At 40.3% G+C, this 21233-nt stretch overlaps 1 long non-coding RNA gene across 1 annotated transcript; it reads left to right on the top strand.

The window, feature by feature from the left end:
- Positions 1-337: 337 nt before the first annotated feature.
- LOC120533384 lies at positions 338-18640 on the top strand. The gene is made up of 3 exons (XR_005634487.1): positions 338-419; positions 5340-5552; positions 18541-18640. It is a non-coding gene; the product is annotated as an uncharacterized LOC120533384 (long non-coding RNA).
- The last annotated feature ends 2593 nt before the right edge of the window (positions 18641-21233 follow it).

The raw sequence follows: 21233 nt of genomic DNA, 5'->3' as shown, positions 1-21233 counted from the left end.
GCAAGCAGTTTTTATATAGTAGCCAGCTTAAGACTCATACAAGAATTCACACTGGAGAGAAGCCATATTGCTGTTTGGAATGTGGAAAACGATTCTCCAGAAATGGTAATCTTCAGACGCACACAAGAACTCACAGGGCAGAGAAACCATATTGCTGTTCTGTATGTGGAAAACGATTTGCTAACAATTGCAATCTTCAATATCACACAACAATTCACACTGGACAGAAACCGTATTGCTGTTCTCAATGTGGCAAACGATTTGTTAACAATAGCAATCTTCAGTTACATTCAGTCATCCACACTGAGCAGAAGCCATTTTGCTGCTCAGAATGTGGAAAGAATTTACCACCAGTGGCACTCTTAAACGGCACGCAAGAATTCACACTGGACTCAAGCCGTATTGCTGTTCTGAATGTGGTAAGCAATTCTCGCAAGTAGGGAATCTTCACAAACACACAAGAATTCACACTGGAGAGAAGCCATATTGCTGCTCTGAATGTGGAAAGCAATTTTTGCATAATAGCCAGCTTAAGACTCACAGAAGAATTCATACTGGAGAGAATCCCTGATTCACAGGATTAATAAAAAGATATTTCAAGGCCCATGTTGACATCTCGCCTATTACCAGAACCCCATACTATTGGAAAAAAAAGAAGCATTAGTGTGATCATTATGGGTACTGCAAAGGCCCACCCACAATTTTTTAGGAATAACGTTTACAGCACTACAACCTAAATGTTATGACTAAACAACAATAAGGTTCAGTTTACTTTAGTTGGTAAGCACACAAAGAAATTTTGGAGACTATAACCCCAAGAGAGTGTGGCAAACAAATTATTAATAATGGTGAATCTCAGAAACATAAATGAATCATACTGCTGAGAAGATCTCCTGTCCCAGTCCCAAACCTAGATGGCATAATTGAAATGATCTAAGACCAAGGGCCAAACACCTAATCAGAGACATGGCAAAGTAGCTGAATTACTGCCATGGAAAATATGTGGGCAATGCCACAAATGTATTGGGACCACACTCCAGAAAGAGTAAAAACAAAATGAAGAGTTGTTAGTCACTTGGGACATGCCAGTTCTAACAGACAGAAAAATAGATGCTTGAGAACCAGACATTAAGAACACTCTGAAAAATGCCTGGGTAATTGAAGTACCAATCGTAAGCATTTAGATTGGAGGGACAAAAAAAATAATTACCAAAAAATATAATTGAAAATAACCCGCAGGTGAAACAAAAGGATTGGAATTGGGGCAGTGATCAACAGAACTCATTAAAAAGAGCTTGAAGGACCACCTTGAAAATTTTTCAATCACCATAAACACATTTGAGCTACCCAAAGAAGGACTACTAGAAACAATGAAGGTACAATCTCAAGCTCTTCCAGAAGAAAAGTCACTTCATGACTCAAGGGTGAAGTTTACTCCTCCCAGTGTTAAGAAGTTAACTTCGAGAAGTCCTCGTCCTGTTCTGAATGTGGAAAATGATTCTTGCACTGTAGCCAACGTCAGACTCATAGCAGAATTCATACTGGAGAAAAGCTCTACTGCTGTTATGACCATGGAAAACAATGCAGCACCTGTAGCAATGTTTTGATTCACACAAGAATTTAAACAGAAGTGGAGTCATACAGCTGTTCCGATTCTAGAAATTTCATCTTGGTAGAAATTGCCTGAAACAAATTAATATATGCGATCTGAGATGTGCGAGATATGAAGCAAAACACCAGGGGCCTCATGTAAAAATGGCATGTATGCACAAAAATGCTGCGTATGCCCGTTTTCATGCTCACATTGCAATGTATAAAAACTGAACTTGGCGTAAACCCACGCACATTTTCATGCCAAGTCAATCTATGGCGTACGCTAGTTCTCCGCTCAGTTTTACAAATTGGCAGCACCCAGCGTCAAAGCAGTGCTACTGTTTCAGTGTGGTTTCCCTTTCGTTATTTTTTAGATCCACATCCCTGACGCGGCTTTATCAAATACACTGAAATTAACAGCATATCCTTTATTAGTTTAAGGCATCTGATTGTAATTAACCTGTAACAATATAATGGTGCACAGAATAGCCAAACTATTCCAAATACCATAGCTGCTTTAGCGTTGTTACTCTCACTGCACTACTTGGAGTATTTATCCCACTGTATCTAAGTGTGGAATCACAGCTCTACAGTAGCTGATCTGAAAGCTCTACGGCAGATTGTGTCAAGATTGCAGAGGATTATAGGTATACAGCATCAAGCGCATGCTGCCTCCGCCATGTGCACAGTCTATTTGAACATCTTCCATACAATACAGCATATGCTTCAGAGCCTTTCCTGTAGAGACCTTATGGTTCCTAAACAGTTTCATCCCAAGAACTCTAAATGCACTCAATCAGTCCATCAAGTGCTCCTGGTAGAACTGTCTGTACTTATAAATACAATCACCTCACTGTAAATTTGCGATGCAGTTATAATATTGCACAACCTGAGCCACTTTATAAAGCACATATTTTAAAATGATGATGACTGGCTTCTAAGTCGATTTAAATTTCCAAGCGGAGCTCTTGATATTTTTAAGATGAAATGCAGCAAAGTATGTTTATTACATTATACAGATACAATTTTAACATCATTTAAATAATCAATATTGTTAATAATTAAACATGTGAAAACACGGTGGACAGCGGTAGCAACAAGCTGGTGCCCAGTCCAGGGACTGTTCCTTCCTCACGCTGTATGCTTGCTGGGACTGGCGCAACAGTGGATGGATAGATGGATAGAATAATTAAACACGCATACTACGAAGATATTTCAATGTTCCTTAAAAGTTTTGAAGAATCGGCGTTCTCAGCTTACAGATGGCATGACAGCTATTACTGAGCTGATTGTGTAGCGATTAGTTACTTGGAGAAAGAAAAGTAAGGACAGTAATTGGGGGTTAGTACATTTGAAAGAGACAGTACTGCCGCAATAAATTATTTCATCGAAGGTCACGCATGGTGCAGCAAGCATCTTGTGGGAGGCAGGAACAATCTCTGGACAGGGCGCCAGCTCGTCACAATCACTGCGCCACCATGTTCCCATGTTTAATAACATGCTTTAATACCTATCATCATGAAAATGATATCAAGTATACATCTCAGTATTTGAAATAATTCAGAGAGATGTAATATCACAAATGTAATGAATTCTGTGTCCTGTCGGAGTAAGAGAAAGCCCCTTTAAGAAGCACGTAGTGATTCACACACATAGAGCACATAGAAGAACACATACAAAACAAGGCATTTAATGTGCTATTTTAGTTACGATTGGACTTGAGAAACTAGTAAATTAAATGATTTTTAAGATGAAGTTTATGATGTTTTACTTTAATGACAAAATAAACTACATGATTAAATTGGAAATTTCAAGCTTTTTTCCCAATGTGTCCCTTTTTTTTTTTTTCTCTGTACCCTAATAAGCTTCCATATGACGCTCAGACGGTGGGCTACGACTCACCTTTTCACAGCGACTTTTCTATCTGACCACTTCTTTTTTTTTTTCGGGCACTGTGCGACTTTGTGAACTTGAGCTTTCGAGTTTCTCTGCCACTCGGTTACTCGATCAACTTCCTTTTGTTGTTTATATCAGTGTTTAAACCAACAAATAGTATGTTTTTCCTTGCCTCCACCTGGTAGTCTCTGAAATTCTTCTATTTCCCCCCGTGCTTTTGCCATTGCCTTTTCACCGAACACAGAACTTAAGGATTATTTGTATTGATTTGCATATTCAAAAAGGAGTAATTCTGGGAGGAGACGGGGTGGGACAGCAGGCAAGTGCGCTTGTGTTACTTTTCACGCTGACCGGGATTTATGGAATGGAAGAACATGGAAGCTGGTATACGCACAGATATATGCATCTGGATTTTTTGTGCATATGCACATTTCCACTTGTTTTGTGCCATGTTTTAGTGTGAATTCTACATATAACGTTATGCATAAGGCCCCAGAAACTTACTGGGCCATTTTGATGTCCATTATGATCCCACCACCAGCTACAAGAAGGAGCAGTACTGGTGTTATGTCAAGTTTTAGCAGCAAAATTGGGAATAATAAAAATGGTCAATGAAGCATCACTAATAATGAGTAAGTTTTAATCAAAAAAGAGGGAACTAAAATCATAGAGTTGCCAGTACTGCTGCTCTTCCTGAAAAGACTTTGATGTAAGAGTCTGATTTGATGTTAGAACTTCAAACCAACCTCATATGATGTCTGATTTGCATTGTAGTTTGATATGTGTCACAGAAAACTATCAATGAAAATTATTAATCAAAAATAAAAAATAACCAAATATCGTTTGATTGCAAACAGAAAATCATCATGAGTATGTCTGCACAGCAAAGATCATCAATAACGGCTGATCCAACAGCTTAAGAGCAATCAACAAGTCACAAAATGATTTGCAAAGTCAGGGTTCAAAATAATTGACTACATGTACAAAGCCAGTGCTTCTAAGAATGGACATCTCAGGATCAGAAGGTAATGTAAGTTTGATAGACACAGACTGCAGGTACAGGGCAACAGTCACTGAACCGCAGTCTTCTGCGTTCTCAAGATGACACCTGAGTACTCCAATGTGAAGAAAAACAGTCAAATACATCTCCATTACAAGGCTTAGGCAAATACTTAGCTGTAATAAGGGCATGGATAAGAACTTTATCTTGTTTAATACTTTTAATAAGACAATAAAAATAAAAAAAAACAAATAGCCAAACTCCTGCTTCAGCTGTGTATGGACAATGTGATGACATATTGATAGAGAAAGAGTGATCCTCAGAAAGATGTATGAACAATTGATCATGGCTGCAAACAAAATTGGTCCTTACACAAATAATAATAATTGATTACAACTTGCCTGAAGAAGGGGCCTGAGTTGCCTCGAAAGCTTGCATATTGTTATCTTTTTAGTTAGCCAATAAAATGTGTAATTTTGCTTGGCTTTTCTCTACATTCATAATGGCTAACACGGTACAACACCCTAGTACTACAAATAATAAAAAATAGTTATGTGCTGAGTCTACTGGATAGTAGTAGAAACTCTCACTTCATCAGGTTACAACATGACTGAGGGTTTATATACAGTAAGACACCACAAAGGCTCCAAACTGCTCCATTGGAAACCTTTCCAAAAATTAGCATTAGTAGGGTGGAGGAGCAACACTGACCAATCCCTAAACACAACTTCACACACAAGTTCTCGGTTCAAATGCATACTTTCATTCTGCAAAGTACCTTTAATAGGCTTCTTCTTTTATAGCTCAGCAAAGCAAAACAAACTATTTCTCTTCTCTCTCCCAACTGCAGCTCACCAGGATGAGATCAAACACCTCCTTTTATCTGCGACCCGGGAGCAATTCTGGTGATAGGGCGTAGCCCGCTGGAAGCACTTTCGGGTCACATGGAAGTCGTTGAAAGTAAGGATTGTGAATCCCTGCAGCTTTACCAAGATGGGTCCAGCTGCAGACCTCCACAGCTCCGCGATTCAATAGCTTCACTGGACAACCAATTGGATTGCAGGTTTTTGTCATTTGGTTTACTTGACTTGAGTTCGATAACCCTTCCACAACCTTCACCTTAACCACAGTGTAACCAGTAGTGGTGTGCAAAACGATTCTTTTTAGTGATTCGATGAATTTCATTCAGTTCACCAAACTAATTTGAATCTTTGCATCACCAATTTATTCACTTCAAAAACAACAGCAAGCTATGTTCTAGTTTAAAATATAGAATTCTTTCATTACAGTGTAACAACTTTAACCACCAATATAAGCAATATTTAGAGCAAGAAACAAAATAAATAATTCACATATTAGAACATTAGAACATTAGAACAATCTAGACGAGAACAGGCTATTCAGCCCAACAAAGCTCGCCAGTCCTATCCACTTGTTTCCTCCAAGAAAACATCGAGTCGAGCGTTGAAAGTCCCTAACATCTTACTGTCTACCACACTACTTGGTAGCTTATTCGAAGTGTCTATCGTTCTTTGTGTAAAGAAAAACTTCCTAATGTTTGTGCGAAATTTACCTTTAACAAGTTTCCAACTGTGTCCCCGTGTTCTTGATGAGCTCATTTTAAAATACAAGTCTCGATCCACTGTACTAATTCCTTTCAGAATTTTAAACACTTCAATCATGTCACCTCTTAATCTTCTTGTGCTTAAACTGTAAAGGCTCAGCTCTTTTAATCTTTCCTCATAATTCAACCCCTGTAGACCTGGAATCAGCCTAGTCGCTCTTCTCTGGACCTTTTCTAGTGCTGCTATGTCCTTTTTGTAGCCTGGAGACCAAAACTGCACACAGTACTCAAGATGAGGCCTCACCAGTGCATTATAAAGGTTGAGCAGAACCTCCTGTGACTTGTACTCCACACATCGTGCTATAAAACCTGACAGTCTGTTAGCCTTCTTAATGTCTTCTGAACACTGTTTGGAAGTTGATAGCTTGGAGTCCACTATGACTCCTAAATCCTTCTCATAAGGTGTACTCTCGATTTTCCGACTGCCCATTGTGTATTCAAACCTAATATTTTTACTTCCTAGGTGTAATTCTTTACATTTACTGACATTAAATTTCATCTGCCACAAATCTGCCCAAGCCTGTATGCTATCCAAGTCCTTCTGTAATGATATAACGGATTCCAAATTATCTGCTAATCCACCTATCTTGGTATCAAATGCAAACTTAACCAGCTTGTTACTTATATTCCTATCTAAATCATTTATATATATTAAAAATAGCAGCGGCCCTAACACTGACCCCTGTGGAACACCACTCTTAACATCGGCCAGTTCTGATGAGGTTCCTTGCACCATCACCCTCTGCTTCCTGTGTCTGAGCCAATTCTGTACCCACCTAAAAACATCACCCTGAACTCCCACTTTTTTTTATTTTGATGCCCAACCTCTCATGTGGCACCTTATCAAATGCTTTCTGAAAGTCCAGATAAATAATATCATAAGCTCCACTTTGATCGTATCCTTTTGTTGCCTCCTCATAGAATTCCAACATGTTAGTAAAACACGACCTCCCTCTTCTGACCCCATGCTGACTGTTCAGAATAACTCCTGTCCTTGCCATGTGTTGCTCAATCTTATCCTTAATAATTCCTTCCATTAATTTTCCTGTGATGCTTGTTAAGCTTACTGGCCTATAGTTGCTTGGATCTGCCCTGTCACCCTTTTTATATAATGGGATGATATTTGCCATTTTCCAGTCCTTTGGAATCTCTCCAGTGCACAGTGACTTCCTAAAAATGTGTCAAGGGTTTATATCTGTACTCACTAACCTCCTTAAGAACACGAGGATAAATATTATCTGGTCCTGGTGATTTGTTTGACTTCAGCTTATTTAATCTGAGCAGCACTTCTCCCTCTACAATTTCCAAATCCCTCAGTACCTCCTTAGTAGTCACGTTTATCTCTGGCAGGTTATCCACTTGCTCACTTGTAAACACCTCAGAAAAATGTAAGTTTAGGGAATCCGCTATTTCATTGTCTGTATCTTTTAATTCCCCTTTACTATTTCTGATGAACTTGACCTCCTCCTTAACTGCTCTTTTACTACTAAAATACTGAAAGAATCTCTTGGGGTCTTCTTTCGCCTTATCTGCTCTATTCCTCTCCAACTGTCTTCTAACTTCCCTGATATCCTTCTTAATGGTTGCCCTCATGTTCTCATATGCGCTACGATTCTCTATATATTCTATTCTATTATATTCTATTATATTCTCATATAATAATAATCAAATATTTTTATACCGTAGATGTTGATAGAAACACAACATGCGAGTGCTTGCATCTTTTGTGATTAAAAAAGATTATTTCAGCTTTGGATTAAGTTAGCCTATAACCTGCTTAAATAGATTGGGGTAGTTTGTATATGACAAAGTGCTATGTGCCTGTAATATGCTGTTAGCGTAAGCTGAAGTTAAAACGTTTCTAACAAAGTTGTATTGTTCCTATTATAATTGCACATTTATAAATGTAGCTCTGAAAAATATTATCAGTTTCCAGTAGATGGCCCTGTAATGCATCCTACCATCAGTCAGTTGTTGTGTCTTTTGCACATATGCAGACTGGATTAACGACAGGTGTCATATTACTTTATTCAATATAGCAAAATCAATAATTGAACCTTGCACAAAAAAATAAATAAATAAAAACGCAGTTTCCTGGCTGTCAGTCTCGATCCTTCTTTGTATGACCCGCTGCAGTTTCCTTCTTTTTACATCCCATCCTTTCTGATGCAATCTCCCATACATCTTGAGATTCAGTGTGCTGCGTCACAAATGTCTGCGGTTCATTCCTCTGTTCAGCACACAAACTGATTCATTCAGTGTACTGCACTGGGAGTCTCTTTTCCTGCAGTTCGTGAATGTACTTGCAATGGTTCCCCAGATCAATAGGGACGTACTGGTTCATACAACCAGTCAGTGTACTGAGACGGTCATAGTCACCCAGTCATAGTGAACCAATCAATGGGAGGTGTTTGGTGTCATCTGCCATGTCAGTCATTGGTTAGTTGTTGCCATGAACATTTTACTGAAACAGTTAACTGATAGGCTATTTCCCAAAGACAACAGCAATTTAAGTGAAGTTACAATAATAGCTCCAGACTATCGCGGAATACAATATAAAACAAAGCACGCACGGCACATGCCTTGAAAGGATTTGTTCTTTCATGTCATTGTACCAGTACGTTCACTCACAGACCAAGACAAGTACAAAAGTACTAGTTTGTTCATTCATTGCAAATCTCTAGTAACCAGGCATTATCACTAACGTATAATATAAAGTGACAACCTCCGCAATGGAGTGGAGCTCTGGAGCTCTGCAGCTAGAGTTTATTGGCTCCATCTGGAGGCCCCCACAGAACTCAATAGGGCTGGCCAATGGGACTACAAGTTCCAGCATGCCCTGCATATCTGTGTGGGAATCCTAACCCAAGGATGCTGCCATTTAGTGTAATTTTTTGGGGGGAATAGTCACCAGTCCTCTTTTTCCATTGCAATGGCCTCCAAGCTAGGCAAGGATCATTGTTCAGTCCTGGCCAGGATGCCAGCTCATGTGTGCAGTCTATTACAATAGACCAGGGGTGGCAAACTCCAGGCCTCGAGTGCTGCAGTGGCTGCAGGTTTTCATTCTTACCATCTTCTTAATTAGTGACCAGTTTTTGCTGCAGATTACTTCTTTCAATTAACTTGACTCCGGCCCCATAGTTGTTTCTTTTTCTTTAATTAGCAGCCAAACAATAATGAGACACAAAACAAGCCACCACATGACCAGCTTCCCTGTGCCCATCACACAATATCTGAAATTAAAGAGAGGTGATAGTCTTGGTAAGGCTGATCTCTCAGGTCACCAAAACATTTTGACATTGGTGCTCTTAGAAAGAACAGAAAAAAACAGTTTTCAAAATGTGTGCTGTGGCAGAATGAGAGCAGCAACAGGCCAATTAAACAAATTAAATTAAAATTAAATAACGGGTTTAATCAACAGCAAGAATTGGCTTCTCATTAAGAAAGTGATTGGAGTGAAGTTGGTTGGAGTTTGAAGCCCCAGTTTAGCTGGTCATCTGTTAGCTCGTTTCACATCTCATTTCTGCTTGGCTGTCATTTAATGAAGAAAGGAATCAATTCAGAGGGCTGAACTCTTCTAACAGGGCTATTAAAGTGATGGGGGGGAAATGTTATTAAATTAGCAGTGAAAACTGGTCACTGAATATGAAAAGGGTTAGAATGAAAACCTGTAGCCACTGCGGCACTCCAGGCCTGGAGTTCGCCACCCCTGCAATAGACAGATAGATATAACTTTATTGGATTTTTTTACAGAAGCTCAATAAATAAGTAAATACATCTATAAATACTTATGTACTGTATCATAATAAAATCTACACACAGTAATTACTAAACAAGAAAGAAAACTTGACTTGGCTAAAGACAAAAAGATTAACAGTAGTCAGGGATTACAAAGGATTATTACTATTGGTATAAAGGAGCCCCTTGTATTGTTTTTTGACACACTTTTTTGGCTGGAACTGCTCAGTGTTTGTGTGTCAGAGAGAGAATGTGCAGTACTGTTCATAATGGTACTCAGTGTTGTTTTAATTCTGTCACCACTATGACCTCCAGGGTGTCCAGAGTACCAAGCCTGCTCTGTTAATTAGCTTGCTGATTCAGTGGGCCTCACTTTAATTGAGGTTATCAGCTTAACACACCATAGTGACAGAGTCACAGAGTTGCAGAAGATGTAAAATGTCACCTCTACATCTACTCCCCAAATAGTGACTGGACATAGAAGCTCTTTGTAGTGGTGAAATTCAATAAGAAGTTCTTTTGCTTTGCTGATGTTAATTCTCAGGCGATTCTATTTGCACCAAGAAACAAAGCTCTACACCTGACTCCTCTTCTCTGCCTCATCCCCCTTATCAATACATATCAAGAGAATTTCTGCAAGTGACATAACCTGGTGTTATATTTGTAGTCGGAGGTATACAGAGTGAAGATAACAGTAGACAGGCCTGTTCCTTTTGGTGCTCCAGTGTTGCTCACATCCATATCAAAGACACAGTCCTTGAGTTTCTCAATTTTTGGTCTGCCTGACGGATAGTCCATTATTCAGGACACCATAGGTTTATCCACCTGCATATTCCTTTGCTTGCTACTTACCAGGGAAGGCTGGAAGGTACTAAAGGCACCAGAGAAATCAGAACATATAATCCTCACAGTGCTGCCAAATGGAGTGTGAAGAGGCACTGAGCTGGTAGGCCATACCAACTGGAAAGCCACACTTCATGTGAGGGCTGATGTAAAAAACAACAGTTAGGGCTGGTTGTCACCCTTTTAATAAGTTGTTGATTTCTTTTTAACAACACTTACGAAGACCAATAAATGAGATATTCATATCATCACAATATGTAGTTGTCATAACTGATTATCTGTTAGATTATTTTGACAGTACTGAGACCATAATATATATTTTATGCCTTTGATTATTATCATAATAAAGCATAATAATATCAAATTCACTTAATCTGATTCCAATTCCATGGGTTTTATGGGGATTCTGAAGCCTAGCTTTTCAACATTGAGCCAAAAGAGACAGCAGCCCATTTGTAAAACTTTGCATGGATTTGACACTGAAAATATGCACATACCAAAACAAAACAGGAAAAGGTATACGGCAAAAAAATATACATATATATAAATATATATATATATATATATACACATATACATATATATACATATATACATATATATATATATATATATATATATATATATATTTATATATATATATACATACTAGCAAAATACCCGACTTCGAGGAGAAGTAGTGTGTTAAAGAAGCAATGAAAAGAAAAGGAAACATTTTGAAAATAACGTAACCTGATTGTCAATGTAATTGTTTTGTCACTGTTGTGAGTGATGAGTGTTGTTGTCATATATATATATATATATATATATATATATATATATATATATTTACACACACACATAAACATATATATATATACATATCTATACATATACACATATATACATACATATATATCTACATATATACACACACATATATACACACATATACATACATACACACACATATATACACACAAATACATATATATATATATACATACATACACACACACATATATAAACATATACATACATATACATACATATCTACATATATACACACACAGCTATTTCAGATCAGTGCAATACGCTGTTTGTTAAAACGGTTGACTCCGCTCTTACGCAATAACAAATCAAATCATTCAGTTGTCTTTGCTCATATGTCATTTTAGAGCTGGACGCCTGGCATCTTTTTTTGGCCACAAGTTCGTTTCTGTTTGGTGTGAGGTTCTGTGTTGTGGAGATTCTCAGGATGGATTGCAGGTGCTCATCAGTGAGGCTTACTCCTGTGTGCTGTTTTGTTAGTCTTTATCACTGAGAAGAGCTTCTCACACAGATATGTGCTACCAAACATGCACAAGGTTCGAGCCGCATGTAGACGGACTTTTTTTGTTCTTCAAAGTCACCAAAGCGCCGTGCAAACTCAGTGCGCAATAACTGTAGTAAGCGGTAAGTGTTCGGCAAGGCAGCTGAAGCGCTGCATTATGGGATCTGTAGTTTATTGTGTTACCAGCGCTTCATATACCCGGGCTTTAATAACAATAATACAGTATATAAAATGATCTCGCGGGCCGGATATAATTACACACCGGGCCGGATGACACATATGGACTAAATAGAACTTGAAAAGATATATTTTTTCAAATGTGATCGCGCAATTCAGATAGAGTTGACGCAAGACTACAGCCTGCATGCCTCAATGAGTCATCCTCCCCTCGCTCTTACTTTTTTACCGTTCATCTAATGAATACACTGAGTATGGCTTTACCAAAACAATCATTGATGGCGAATAAAGTATCCATTATTCGAGTATGTAGAGCGGGATATATATATATACATATATATATATATATACCCGCGTATCGCAGCGGAGAAGTAGTGTGTTAAAAAAGGTAGAAAAAGAAAAGGGAACATTTTAAAAATAACGTAACATGACTGTCAATATACAGTATTTGTTTTGTGAGTGTTACTGAGTGTTGCTGTCATCAAGGATTTGATTATCATTATTTCTTTCAATCAGGTTCGTATTTGTAGGATGTGTTGTGTTCAAGTTACATTCCGTGTTTGTCAATCGTTGTAAAGATGACAGGTTTCATTCATCGATTCGTTTCTTACTGCATCAATAAACAGCTCGTCTTCTTCTTTATCTGAGACCTGACACACTGCATGCACGGGTTTTTTACACTGTCTTCCTTTAGCGGACATTGACTTTTTCCACCGTGTGCTTTGTTTCCACAGTAGCTGCATTTATGAATATGCTTATCAGACGCTTCATATTTTTTGCTGCCTTTTCAATTGTGTAATTCGGTTTTGTTCAGCCTTTGGAACTGTTGCTTTTATCTGTGCACTGCGCCAGTTCACGTGAGCCACTCGGTGTACTTGCATCGAAGGTTCCCAGCTGTGCTGGTGCCATCTCGTGCTATGTCCATAGCTTTATCTAATGTTACCTTAGTCCTGGCACTTAAAACTCGCAGTTTCGCTGAGTATGTGTCAAACACCACCCTGACCATCTCATCTTCCTCTCCATAAGCACAGTCCTTCACCCGTGAATATTTACCCGTGGCAGTTTGCTATTGGATTGCCGCTGACGGACGGCCTTATATGGGCAGGCACTAAATTACAAACGCCAGCGCAGCCTGTCTATGAACTTAATTTAAAGTGTAGGTTTACATCGTGCTTTGTTTCCAAGTAGCAGAACTCATGAATATGGTTGTATATGTCACTCGCTCACTTCTTATTGTTTCGCTGCCTTCTCAATTATATAATGCATGTTTTCTTGAGCGCTTTTTTGAGGTCTTCCTGGTTTTCTATGTACTGCGTGATTACGTGGGAGGCGTGATGATGTCACACGAAACTCCGCCCACGGCGTTGAAGCTCATCTCCATTACAGTAAATGGAGAAAAACTGCTTCCAGTTATGACCATTACGCGTAGAATTTCGATATAAAACCTGCCCAACTTTTGTAAGGAAGCTGTAAGGAATGAACCTGCCAAATTTCAGCCTTCCACCCACACGGGAAGTTGGAGAGTTAGTGATGAGTGAGTGAGTGAGTGAGTGAGTGAGTGAGTGAGGGCTTTGCCTTTTATTAGTATATATATATATATATATATATATATATATATATATATATATATATATATATATATATATATATATATATATATATATATATATATATATATATATACACTGCTCAAAAGAATTAAAGGAACACTTTTTAATCAGAGTATAGCATAAAGTCAATGAAACTTATGGGATATTAATCTGGTCAGTTAAGTAGCAGAGGGGGTTGTTAATCAGTTTCAGCTGCTGTGGTGTTAATGAAACAATGAGATGACCCCCAAAATAGGAATGGTTTAAGGGAGGCCACTGACATTTTTCCCTCCTCATCTTTTCTGACTGTTTCTTCACTAGTTTGCATTTGGCTGCAGTCAGTGTCACTACTGGTTGCATGAGGCGATACCTGGACCCTACAGAGGTTGCACAGGTAGTCCAACTTCTCCAGGATGGCACATCAATACGTGTCATTGCCAGAAGGTTTGCTGTGTCTCCCTGCACAGTCTCAAGGGCATGGAGGAGATTCTAGGAGACAAGCAGTTACTCTAGGAGAGCTGGAGAGGGCCATAGAAGGTCCATAACCCATCAGCAGGACCAGTATCTGCTCCTTTGGGCAAGGAGGAACAGGATGAGCACTGCCAGAGCCCTAAAATGACCTCCGGCAGGCCACTGGTGTGAATGTCTCTGACCAAACAACCAGAAAGACTTCATGAGGGTGACCCAAGGGCCCCATGTCCTCTAATGGGCCCTGAGCTCACTGCCCAGCAGCATGCAGCTCGATTGGCATTCGCCATAGAATACCAGAATTGGCAGATGCACCACTGGTGCCCTGTGCTTTTACAGATGAGAGCAGGTTCACCCTGAGCACGTGACAGAAGTGAAAGGGTCTGGAGAAGCCATGGAGAACATTATGCTGCCTGTAACACCATTCAGCATGAGCAGTTTGGTGGTGGGTTAATGATTGTCTGGGGAGGCATATCCATGGAGGGTCACACAGACCGCTACAGGCTTGACAAAGGCACCTTGGCTGCCATTAGGTATCAGGATGAAATCCTTGGACCCATTGTCAGGCCCTATGCTGGTACAGTGGCTCCTGGTGCACGACAATTCCTGGCCTCATGTGGTGAGAGTATGCAGGCAGTTCCTGGAGGATTAAGGAATTGATACCATTGACTGGCCACCACACTTTCCTGACCTAAATCCAATAGAACACCTCTGGGACATTATGTTTTGGTCCATCCAATGCCACCAGGTTGCACCTCAGACTATCCAGGAGCTCAGTGATGCCCTGGTCCAGATCTGGGAGGAGATCCCCCACAACACCATCTGTCATCTCATTAGAAGCATGCACCGATGTTGTCAGGCATGTATACAAGAACACAGGGGCCATACAAAGTGCTGCGTGCAATTTTGAGTTGCTGCAATTAAATTTTGGCAAAATGGACTAGCCTGCCACATAATTTTTTCACTCTGATTTTTGGGGCGCCTTTGAATTCAGGGCTCTGTAGGTTGATCATTTTCATTTCCATCAAACGATGTGGCATCCTTTCGCTCCTAACACATTACCCAGTCTATATCAGTATAGATATCCAGGAGGATTTCTTTTTCCTATTGAGATCTGATGTGTTTTCAAAGTGTTCCTTCAATTTTTTTTGAGCAGTTATATATATATATATATATATATATATATATATATATATATACACATACATACATACACACATATACATATATATATATATATATATTATATACACATATACATACATACAGACATACATATACATATACATATACAGTGGAACCTCGAGATATGAGTTTAATTCGTTCCAGCATTGAGCTCGTATAGCGAATTTCTCATATCTAGAACAAACTTCCCCATTGAAAATAATGGAAATCCAGTTAATCCGTTCCGCACCCCCAAAAATATCAACATAAAAATCAATTCTCCTAACAAATAACACTGATAAATAACATATACAAGTGGAACCTCGGTTTGCAAGTAACTTGGTTTACGAGTGTTTTGCAACAGGAGGTAAATTTTTTAATTAATTTTGACTTGATAAAACGAGCGATGTTTTGCAATACAAGTAGTATGGATACACTTTGTCTGCTGAGCGTCATGTGAGCATAACTGATCTGATGGTTCTTCTCTCTTGTGCGCGTCTCTCTATCCTTATGTCTCTCGCTCGCTCGCGCTCGCGCACGCGCTCTCTCTCTCTCTCTCTCTCTCCTTAACTCTCTCTCTTGCTCGCTCGCTCGCTCTCTCTCCTTATCTCTCTCTCTCCTCTTGAGGGCAATCGTCTCCTATTCTCTGTCTGCATGTCCGCGATATTTTTGGATACGCTTATACGGCGAACTGCTACAGCGAAACAATGAAATCACAAGTGCACAAACGCGTAGATCCTCACGCTACGGGAGAACAAGGAACACTGAGTGAGCTGACGGGCTGGCAGCGTCAGCTTGGGTGAATCCCCGAATAGAGGCGGATCGGGAAACGCGTCACGCATACCCACAGCCTGGCTCATGGCTCTTTACGCGAGCCAATGCTCATATTTAGATCCGAATTTTTCGCTCATACTTTCCTCTTATCTTGAATTTCTCGTATACAGAGGTGATCGTATCTCGTGGTTCCACTATATATATATGAATCAGAATTATAAACCTGCCGTATGCACTTTTTTAAACAGTTTACCCTTTTTTAATCACAGTCACCTCGTAAATGTGCGTATGGGACTGTGTGTGGAATGCTGCCCTAAAACATCCTTATATGGCGCATGCTAATGAACCTCATACATATTCATTCACGATGATACAGAACTTCATTGGCTGGCAGAAAAAATCAAATGTGTGTATATATACAAAAAGAAAAAACATTTGGCATTGGGATAGTTTTGATTTCAGGATTGGTGCAGTTAAGCATATATACCTCAACCAAAATGATCACTCGGAGATATATAAATACAGTATATGTACAAACCCGTCAAAATCACAACTGCTCCTTCAATTGCGCAGCAGTGCTTAATCCTAACACGCCTTTAAATCCACTAACGACCCCCGTTGGCCGGCAACTCTTTAAATATCACTGGCAAGATTATCCAGCCAATCTGCCAGCCCAGCCTACCCCACACACCAATCCAGGTAGACGCTGGCACGTTCACGCCTCGAGCAACTTTCTATTTAAAATCGAGCCCCTGCCGGTCGCGTGCGTGTAAGCCCCCCTGGACGGCCAATGGCTATTCTGAGCTCAAGCACACCAGTTGGTAAATCTCATTTATTTACAATACGGGATCCCCATCTCTGATTAAGCCTTGATTAGGAAAGAAAATGCCGGCTTTCTCTTTCAGGCACGCCGCACCTTAAATCACTTGCGCTGGGCATGCTGCGAGAACACCGGCGTGTAAAACTGAACATGTGCGGAGGAGCCCGTACTGGCCATTATACCGGCTCCACATGTGCCCAGACTCAATCAATCAATCAATCAATCAACATTTATTTATATAGCACATTTTCATAAAAAAAAATGTAGCTCAAAGTGCTTTACAAAATGAATAGAGAAATAGAAGACGCAATAAAAAATAAACATAAGTCAACATTAATTAACATAGAATAAGAGTAAGGTCCGATGGCCAGGGTGGACAGAAAAAAAAACTCCAAAGGCTGGAGAAAAAATAAAATCTGTAGGGGTTCCAGACCACGAGACCGCCCAGTCCCCTCTGGGCAATCTACCTAACATAAGTCAAACAGTCCTCTTTGTATTTAGGGTTTTCATGGAAGGACCTGATGATGATGGTCACGTAGACTTCTGGCTTTCAGTCCATCAATGTTGGTGCATCAGGATGCTTTGAGTAGGTGGTGGTGGCGCAGGCCACCGGAAAAAGAAACAGAAGAGAGAGTTGGGGTCAGTACGGATTTTAGAGCCACTATGAATAGTTATTATGATGAATTGAACATACAGAGTATCAGTATTAAGTTAAAGTGAAGTTATAAAAAGGCCATGTTAAAGTAATGTGTTTTCAGCAGTGTTTTAAACTGCTCTACTGTATCAGCCTGGCGAATTCCTACTGGCAGGCTATTCCAGATTTTAGGTGCATAGCAGCAGAAGGCCGCCTCACCACTTCTTTTAAGTTTAGCTTTTGGAATTCTAAGGAGACACTCATTTGAAGATCTAAGGTTACGATTTGGAATATAAGGTGTCAGACATTCCGATATATAAGATGGGGCGAGATTATTTAAGGCTTTATAAACCATAAGCAGTATTTTAAAGTCAATCCTGAATGACACAGGCAACCAGTGTAGTGACATCAAAACTGGAGAAATGTGCTTGCAGCTTTACACCTGCGTTCCCGCGGCATCGCCTTCAACACACAAACAGTAAGCGCCCTTCCGTTACGCTGCCATACTTTTACCCTTATAAATAACGCTGCTCGGCTTAAGGTGTTTTTAATTTAAATTTGGTAATACCAGGAGACCCTGCTATCTGTATCCAAGGTTATCTAGCTCTTCTCCACAACTGAGCACACCATTTCGGATGTGACATTGTATTGTCTCTCTCTTAGCGTTTCTCAACCTTGCTAAGTATTTGCGACCCGAGTTTTAATTGCGCCCACTAACATTTTTTTGAAATGTAGATGTATATTTGATTATACCTACTTAACTTTTATTGACATTTATCTAACTATATTTATTGTTTTAGTATCAGAATGTAGTTTAAATTAATCTGTTTTGGTTTCGACAGGTTTTTTTTTTCAAATTTTTGATTCTTGTTTTCTTTTCTTCACATCTTCGTGCCCCCGCCCCACAGGTTGAGAACCACTGGCCTCTGTTTTGTGTGCTGGGGGTCTAGGAAAGGTGTAAAGCACCTACTCAAAGCATCATGATGTTCCAACAATTATGGATGGATCAAAAGGCAGAAGTCTACATGACCATCATCATCAAGTCCTTCCGTGAGAACCCTAAATCCAAAGAGGACTGTTTCATTTATGTTAGGCAGAATGCCCAGAGGGGACAGGGCAGTCTAATGGTCTGGAATCCCTACAGATTTTATTTTTTTCTCCAGCCGTCTGGAGTTTTTTATTTTTTCTGTCCACCCTGGCCATTGGAACTTACTCTTATTGTATGTTAATTAATGTTGACTTATTTTATTTTCTTACTGTGTCTTTTATTTTTCTATTCTTCATTATGTAAAGCACTTTGAACTACTTTTTGTATGAAAATGTGCTATATAAATAAATGATGTTGTTGTTGTTATCATCTGAGTGAGTAGCCACTATCACCTAGCACATGTAATGATTTCAGTTACAATGAATACTACAGGCTGTGACGATGCCAGTCCCCTCCAGACTCCATCTTCACAAATGGGAGTCTGAAGAACCAACACCTTTGATAGTTATGACGATGAGCTGACAAATGAGGACAAATCTCAGAGGAAGCCAGGGGATGGTGGAAAGTGCACAGGTGCTTTAGTAAAAACAGTGTCCACAGTGCAGTGTTCTAAAAAACAATACAAGAATACATCCATAATACCAGGTGAAAAATGGGGATAAAAATCAATAAATAAATTAATTAAAATAGAGGTTAAAAATGCAGTATAACTCCACACAATCTCAGCCCGCCTCCTTCTGTCTCCCCTGCTCACCCATCACTCACATAGCCAGTGGAGAGTCAGCAGCCACAAACACCTTTCTGCCGACCCCCAGCTTGGCTGCCTACACACTGCATAGCCAGACCGTCCAGGGTCGGCTCTCCTCTCGTTTTCCTTCGTGCTTACTCGGTTGCCCCTTGGATTCATAGGGAGGTCTTCCATCCTGCTCGCCCCACTCTACATGATTATTTAGTGGGGCTGAACCAACCCCTAGAGTGCCATAGCCTGCACTCCCTCACGGAGCCCTAGCTTCTGCATGACTGTCCCCCATGACTGACTTTCCCATTCTTTAACCTCCTTCTGTTCTTTTTTTTTTCTTATCTTTCTTTTTTCTTCTGATTCTTTTTCTTTTCCCTTCCCCCTGTGCCGGCCCAAACATATATGTCTCTGTAGGTGCAGCACCTTAATCGCACGGTGCAAGAAGCCGATGAAGCAATTGAGAACAGGTGCACAGGCACGTGCTGGTGCAGCTCGCCCCAATTACCTCATTAACACCCTGCGGTCGTGCAATTGCGCCCACAGAGACTGAAATGGCTGTCTGGATTATTTTTGAAGCCGCGGACCCGCTATACCACACACCTTCCCCCCTTAAGCCCCAGTTGCACAGGAAGGTTCCACACCACTATGAACCCAGTGCAACTGGCGGCCCAGGTCTGCAGCTCAGCCACACTATCAGTGCACTAAAACCACTAATAATAAAAAAACTAGCCCCCCTTGTTAAAACAAGACATTAAAAGAATAAGAACTTTTAAAAGACAATAAAAAACAATAAATAAATGTCCCTTAAAAAGCTCAATCCTTTAAAATGTCCTCCTTTGGTCTGGGTCCGTGGGTTCTTTTCTCCAATGAATCTGGCACCAATCTCGCTGGCTCATCGGACTCCTGCTCTTCTGTCCCCACTGCCAGCTCATCTCACCGCTCCCACCAAATTGTGATGATGCCAGTCCCCTCCAGAATCCCTCTTCACAAATGGGAATCTCAAGAACCAACACCTTCGATAGTTATGACCGAGATGAGCTGACAAATGAGGACAAATATCAGAGGACGCCAAGGGATGGGGGAAAGAGCACAGGTGCTTTTATTAAAAAGAGTCAAAAACAAAACCAAACGTGTCCACAATGCAGTGTTCCAAAAAAACAATAAAAAAATAAATTCATAAAACCAGGTGAAAAATGGGGATACAAAAATCAATAAACAAGTCCATTAAAATAGAGGTTAAAAATGTAGTATAACTCCACACGATCTCAGAACACCTCCTTCTGTCTCCCCAGCTCACCTATCACTCGCATAGCCAGCGAAGAATCGGCAACCACAAACTCCTTTTATGATGACCCCTGGCTTGGCTGCCTCCAAACTGCGCAGCCAGATGGTCTGAGGTCGGCTCTCCTCCCATCTCCCTTCACATTCACTTGGTCGCCCCTCGGATCCATTGGGAGGTTTCCCATCCTGCTCGCCCCACTCTACACGATTATTCAATGGAACGATCCAGCCCCTAGAGCACCTCAGCCTGTGTTCCCTCATGAAGCCCCAGCTTGTGCTGCCTTTTCCATCCAGGTGTCCGGATCGTCCCCCATGACTGCCTTTCCTGTTCTTTAGCCTCCTTCTGTTCTGTTCTGTTCTTATCTTATCTTCTGATTATTTTTCTTTTCCCTTTCCCCTGTGCTGGCCTGGCTCTGTGGGTGCAGCACCGTAATCACACGCCGCAGGAAGCCGATGAAGCTATTGCAGATGGGTGCGACTCACCCCAATTGCCTCATTAACACCCCGTAGTCATGCAATTGCGTCCACGGAGACTGACGCGGCTGTCTGGATTTAAAACTGGCCATATATTTTTGGAGCCACAGACCTGCTAT

Source organism: Polypterus senegalus, chromosome 8 (assembly GCF_016835505.1).
Source record: "Polypterus senegalus isolate Bchr_013 chromosome 8, ASM1683550v1, whole genome shotgun sequence".
In the NCBI taxonomy this organism is placed as follows: Eukaryota; Metazoa; Chordata; class Cladistia; order Polypteriformes; family Polypteridae; genus Polypterus; species Polypterus senegalus.
The sequence above is the reverse complement of the archived record's forward strand: the minus strand, read 5'-3'. Positions and strand labels throughout refer to the sequence as shown.